Source organism: Cryptomeria japonica, chromosome 10 (assembly GCF_030272615.1).
Source record: "Cryptomeria japonica chromosome 10, Sugi_1.0, whole genome shotgun sequence".
Lineage (NCBI taxonomy): Eukaryota > Viridiplantae > Streptophyta > Pinopsida > Cupressales > Cupressaceae > Cryptomeria > Cryptomeria japonica.
In genome coordinates, this window is record NC_081414.1 from 666902098 (window position 1) to 666909130 (window position 7033).

Below are 7033 nucleotides of genomic sequence, written 5' to 3' on the forward strand. Positions count from 1 at the left end.
TAATGTTCTTAGTGCATCAACAACAACCTTGTCTTTGCGTGGTAGTCTACCCGAGAATGCCCAAAGAGAATTATTGTTAGGTTCCTCTATTTTTTCCCGCCTCTTTAGTTGTTTACTTAATGTTGATCTACTAACATTTAATGACTTACTTGTTTTGTTAATCAAACGATCTTTTTTTATTTTCTTTCTCATTATGGTTGATGTAATGACATGTCGAGTAGCATTAGAATCTTTAGTGCGTGATTTTGAACCAATAGCTTGATATGCATCAAATAGATTTCTCACAATAGCTCTTTCACTGTTACTTTCAGATGTTCTTAGGCCTAGAATTTTCATTGTCTCTCTAAAATTCAAATTTTTAATCATTTGAACAATTAATTGACATCTTGCGATTTGATTTAAGTTTTCAAAATAGTTTTGCCATATTCTTATAGCCATTCTCCTACAAGTTCATTCATTCATTTTATTGGGCATTGGCTTCAATATATTCTCATCAATTTCAATTAGATACTTTGGTTTCCTACGAATGATTCTAGGAGGTGTTAACATCAGTGAATTATGTACATTCAATTCATCAAATAGAGAAGGTGTATGTTCATCATTTAATTGGTTATTCAAAGCGGTATCTTCTTCAATTGCATTAGGTTCATACGGTAAATCAAATGTCTCTTCTTCAATTGCATTAGGTGCATTATGTTCATTTGGTAAATCAAATTGAGATGTTGAGGATGACATAACTTCTTCTCCCATTGTTCTTATGTCATGTAATTTCTTCATACGTTGCCTTTATCTTTCCTTTTCAACCTCTCGTTGTTCCATCATTCCTCGCTTGTTCTTTCCCATGGTTGATATCAGTTGTCCTAAATAAAATCATATTACATATATATGTAAACAAAGTTCATAAACAAACAATTAACCATAAATATGCATCTTATCACTATTTTTTGGAATCAAACTATTAAACAATCACAATACTATTGACAAAACTAATAAGAACAATAATTCAATTATTTGAAATCATGCAAAAACAAAAAATTCACTTACTTCTATGTATAAAACAATGATAGAAGTGCAGACACAGTTCCAGTGGGGCCTTCAACGACCTCAAAAACTTCTTTTGAGGCCGTTGAGGCTCTTGGGAAACTAAAACTATGTCTATGTACCGTGTACGCGCTCCTAAGCCTAAAATTGTTATCGCAAGGTAGCAAATAATGGGCCTAGTACCTCGTACGTGCTTACAAGTAATGTGTACCGCACACGTGCTCCTACGCCTTAAAAAAGTTATGGCAGGGTAGTGAACTAATAGGTTCAGTATCCCGTACGTGCTATTGGTAGTAGAAAAAATGTGAATGAAAAGGGAGGGAGGGAGAGAGAGAGAGAGAGGGAGAGGGGGGAGAGTAGGGGGGAGGGAGAGAGGAGGGGGGGCAGAAGGGAAGGAGGGAGAGAGGGAGAGAAGAAGGAGTGGGGAGGGAGAGGAGAGGAGGAGGGAGGGAAAGGAAGAGAGAGAGAGGGGGAAGGAGGCAGAGGGAGAGAGAGGGAGAGAGGTAGAGGGAGGGAGAGAGGGAGAGAAGAGGGGGGGAGGGAGGGAGAGAAGAAGGGGTATGGAGAGAGAGAGAGAGAGAGAGAGAGAGAGAGAGAGAGAGAGAGAGGAGGGGGGAGGGAAGGTAGAGAGAGGGAGGGAGAGAGGGAGAGAAGAGGGGGAGGGACGGAGAGAAGAAGGGATAGGGAGGAAGGGAGAGGGAGAGTAGGGGGGAGGGAGAGAGAAGGAGGGAGAGGAGGGAGAGGGAGAGAGGGAGAGAGAGAGAGGGGGGGGAGGGAGGGAGAGGTAGAGAGAGAAAGAGAGAGGGGGGAGAGGGGATAGAAGAAGGGGTGTGGAGAGAGAGAGAGAGAGAGAGAGAGAGAGAGAGAGAGAGAGAGAGAGAGAGAGAGAGAGAGAGAGAAGGAGGGAGAGGGAGATATGGAGAGAGAGAGGGAGGAGGGAGGGAGAGGTAGAGGGAGGGAGGGAGGGAGAGAGAGAGAGAGAGAGAGAGAGAGAGAGAGAGAGAGAGAGAGAGAGAGAGAGAAGGAGGGAAGGAGGGAGAGGGAGAGAGGGATAGAGAGAGAGGGGGGGAGAGAGAGGTAGAGGGGAGGAGGGAGAGGAGGAGAGAGAGAGGGGGAAGGAGGGAGAAGGATAGAGAGGGAGAGAGAGAGGGGGGGGAGGGAAGGGAGAGAGGTAGAGGGGAGAGAGGGAGAGAAGAAGGGGTATGGAGGAAGGGAGAGGGAGTAGGGGGAGGGAGAGAGGAGGGAAGGACGGAGAGGGAGAGAGGGAGAGGGAGAGAGGGGGGAGGGAGGGAGAGGGAGAGGGAGAGAGAGGGAGAGAGAGAAAGAGAGAGAGGGGGGGAGGGAGGGAGAGAAGAAGGGGTATGGAGGAAGGGTGAGGGAGAGAGAGGGGAGAGTAGGGAGAGTAGGGAGAGAGAGAGAGAGAGAGAGAGAGAGAGAGAGAGAGGGGGGGGGGAAGGAGAGGTAGATGGAGGGAGAGAGAGAGAGAGGGGGGAGAGGGAGAGAGGGAGAGAAGAAGGAGGGGGGAGGGAGAGGAAGAGAGATTGAATCCAGGACACAATATGACCCTTAGAACACAATATGACCCCTAACAACATCTAAGGGGTCATAGGGTGTCCTAAGGGGTCATATGACACTATCTTATCCCTTAGCACACCATAGGACCTATAACAACACCAAATAGTGTCTTAAGGGGTCATAGAACACCATATAACCCTTTAGAACACCATATGGTGTTGTTATGGGTCATTGGTGTCCCAAGGGGTCATATGGCATCCTATGACCCTTTAGGACAACATATGGTGTTGGTATGGGTCGTATGGTGTCTTAAGGGGTCATATGGTGTCCTAAGGGGTCACAGGACACCATATGACCTCTTAGGAAACAATACGACCTCTAATGACACCTAAGGGGTCATATGGTGGGCTAATAAAATGATATATTAAATTTAAAGTTATGAATAAAACATCATACAATAGAACATCAGTAGTTTAGTTTTGATATAGCTAAGTTAGACCATTGTCAGCATAAGAGAGACTCCAAGCGAACAAACAACGAGGCTTCACTAAAAAGAAAGTGTAAGAGCTTGACCTAACCCTAAGAGTAATGCCTAAGTTTTAAAACTTATGATGCTATTAAATTTGCAAGGTTATAGGACTGATTTCGATTGTGACTATAGGAATTACACACTTGATTTCTTTCATGGGCATGTACCATTCCAAGTCGTTTGACAAGTGATGATCATCATATACTACCACTGCCATGCATACAACAAACTTTAATTTATTTAGGTGACAGGCGTTGTGTAACAACATGGGAAATCTCACATACCCACCACTATCATTCTTCAGGACATCATCTGTGTTACTCTCCCTCTTTCTCTTCCTACCGGTTGTTTCCTTCTGAAAAACATATTGTAGGTACTCTGACTCATCATGTTGCTTTGTTGACACTATTTTCCACATCTGCTTTGCTCATTAAAAACACATTCGAGAAGAATATTGCTGCAGGTTTCCTTATTTGTCACGGTAATGCACCCATGGTTCAATTTCAAACCCTATTCCTCCTATTCAATATACACACACAAATCCATTAGTCAATTTTCTTAGGAGAGCATACATGATAAAAATCAAAGAGGAAGTGGCAAACAAGAAATAAATTCACTTACTTCTATAGAAGTGCAGACACAGTTGCAGTGGGGTATAAAGGGAGGGAGGGAGAGAAGAAGAGAAAGAGGGATGGGGTATGGAGGAAGGGAGAAGGGGAGAGAGCGAGAGAGAAAGGTATGGGGTATGGAGGAAGGGAGAAGGAGAGAGAGAGAGAGAGAGAGAGAGAGAGAGAGAGAGAGAGAGAGAGAGAGAGAGAGAGAGAGAGAGAGAGAGAGGCACCTTGTATGTGTTTGAGAGGGGGAGACAATACATTTATGTGTATATATACTTAATATATTATATATTATTATATATTATATGCATATACACATATTATATATTACATATACTATATGTATATACACATATTATATATACAATATCATATTATACAATAGCGCGTATGCGCTGTTTATAGTAAAAAGAGCGCACACATGCTGTTTATAGTAAAAAGAGCACGTACGCGCTGTTTATAGTAAAATGAGCGCATACGCACTTCTTACACCATAAGTACCCCGTACGCGCTTTCTATACCATAAGTACCCTGCACGTTCTTTTGACTGTTTAGGCTTGGAAATAGGCCTGGATGACAAAGCTACGATTTGGAAGTTTGATTTCCCTCCATTTCTCTCATTTTTGACGTGTTTTATTTTATCAACTTTGTCATCATGAGGTTTACACTTCATCAAGTGGGTATTTCTAAAATTTCCACCATATTTTCACCCATCTTCTGAGCTTTCTAACCATATAATTTTTTTAAAATTTGAACAACAATAACATATTATTATTGAATTTCTTTTACCAGTGTCTCCATAGTTCTCACAGACATAGGTGTACCATTTTTTTAATAACTTTTGATATACTTATCTAGATTTAAAAAACTTCATATATTATTGTAGTGCACTTGTTTCTTTACAATTTTAAAAAAATAAAATTGTATTTTCGATTTGTTTAATGCAACTTATGCTTCACGCATGAACAGGTACCTAATTTTCTAGATGTGCTCAATTGGAAAAATCATTAAAAAAAAAATACTCAACAAAAAATTACAAACAAATACACATCTTCTAGTGCTCACTCTTAACTATCTTTCTGCCAAAGGATTTGTCAAAATACTAAATCTAACTGTGACTTTTTTGATGTGCACATTAGACACTATGTTATGTTTTTCAAAAAATCAGGGTTTGTTTTTCGTGCACGAAGGATTTGACCCCCTTAATCTTATCCAATTTTGAAAATGTTTAGTAGTTTGGAAACTAGATTAAGAGTACTACAATATTTGTTCTTTGATTATCTTCATATCTTGAGTGGATGAATTTCAAATTTTTCCTCCAAGTTTAGGCTCACCTAATTTCAAAAAAAAAGTGTCCACTTATACCCCCTTTTTGACCACCATCTTTGTGCACTTACCCCCGTTTCAAACCTTCATTGTTTGCAACATGGCTGGTACGCTTCCAGCAGCGGCCATCAAGGGTCAGCTTCGTAGCTTGGGAAATAGTCTCCTCAGAGACATCAAAGACAATGCTGCCAACTGAGACACGCCTCCCAAACCAGGAGGAGGCAAAAGCAACTGAGAGCTGCTCATCATGGCCCTTTAGACAATCTAGAAAATCAGCAACCCCACCTTCAACATAAAAATTCTAGACCACGGGGTCATTTTTAAAATCATTCGAATTATCCGGTTCATATCTAACTATGTTGCCCCCCATATCCTCCGCCAATGGAGCTTCTTTAGTCATGAAAAAATTAGCACATAGAAAGTTGTAGAGACCCTTCAAGAAGCAAGCCAAGAAGAGATAATGGGAAGTGTGCGAGCCCAGCATCAATAAATGAGAAATGAAGCTGGGCACATGGGAAAAAAATGAAGTCACTTTTAGAAATGATTTCCTGGTTATGAGGCATTAAGAGCCAACAAATACCGGCAACAACTAACACGTTTCCAATCCAATCGTACCTCATCATGACTCTGCAATCCCAAGGGAATTGCCAACACAACAACACGTGCGTCATCGCCAGCCTGGCCGAACGAGTCACCACCACATCAGAAGGGATCATAGGGATATTCCCAATATTTGAATTATGAAACCACCACCTCCAGACTGCCTCGAGGGAAGAGAGGAGGGTAAGGGAAGCACTTGGCAGCCACTTAAGCATTAGTAAAGATTTTGGATTTCTCTTCCTGGAGAAGGAAGTTAACATGGTCTGGGAGGGAATTGTGACTCCTCCAAAATCTCAAACCTGAGAAGTTTAGGCCAATGGTTGCCATGGCGTCTGCCACATTGTTGCCTTCCCTAAAGATATGCATAATTATGAACAAGTCAAGCCTGAAGATGACCCTCAGGGTGTCCCTGATGGTTCCCTCAATTGTCCAATTAAGCTTATTCTGCCCTTTGACAACATCAATGATAAGCTTGGAGTCCCCCTCAATGTCCATAATCTTGATTCCCATGGAGAGGGCAATGCGGATTCCCCAGGCTAAGGCCATCGCTTCAGCCTAATTAGAGGAATGCCCATTCAGGTTACCCGCATAAGCAACAACAAGGGCCCCCATGTGGGATCTAATAAGCCCTCCACCAATAGCTAGGCTCCCCTAGCAACCCCATCAAAATTGAGTTTAAAATTTGTAGCCAGGGGGAACCAAATTGTGCTTTGTCTTAGTAGTCTCTTAGAGCAGTCAACAAGATAGAACGAGGGGGGAAGGTTCCAACATCTAGCAATTTCCCAGTCCTGGGTAGAGGGGGCCTTGGATGCCATCTGGGTTTTAGAAACAGAGATATTCTCAAGAACCAATTTAAGGAATCGAGCAAACACAGTTTCCACGGAGCCCTCTTTTTCTCTGAATATCCTATCATTCCTTTCCTTCTAGATACACTAGCTCATGTGGGGGGGGATATGCTTCCACATTTGTTGGATAAGGGGGTTGGAAGAGGGGCCTCGAAATTCCTTAGATAGATTTAACAAATTATCATTCATAATCCAACAGATATTAAGCTTATTGTAGACCATCCCCCATAGCTCTTGAGTGAAGGCACAGTGGAGAAGAGATGGGCAAGACTTTCTTCATAATTTTTGCAAAGGATGCATCTATGAGGGAATTGGAATCCCCGCTTGACCAAGTTGTCTTGGGTCAAAATTTTGTTTAGGAGAGCAGTCCACCAAAAGAAATATACCTTGGGGATGAGTTGAGGATTCCAGACCTCTTTCCAGATAGAGGAGTAAACAAGTTCTCTAAGTAAGTTGTTGTAGGCAGTTTTGACAGAGAAGTCTCCAGAGGGGTCCCACTTCCAAATAAAATTATCCTCCCTAGGAAAAAGGGGAGGAATATACTAGCCAAAAGCTTATGGAGC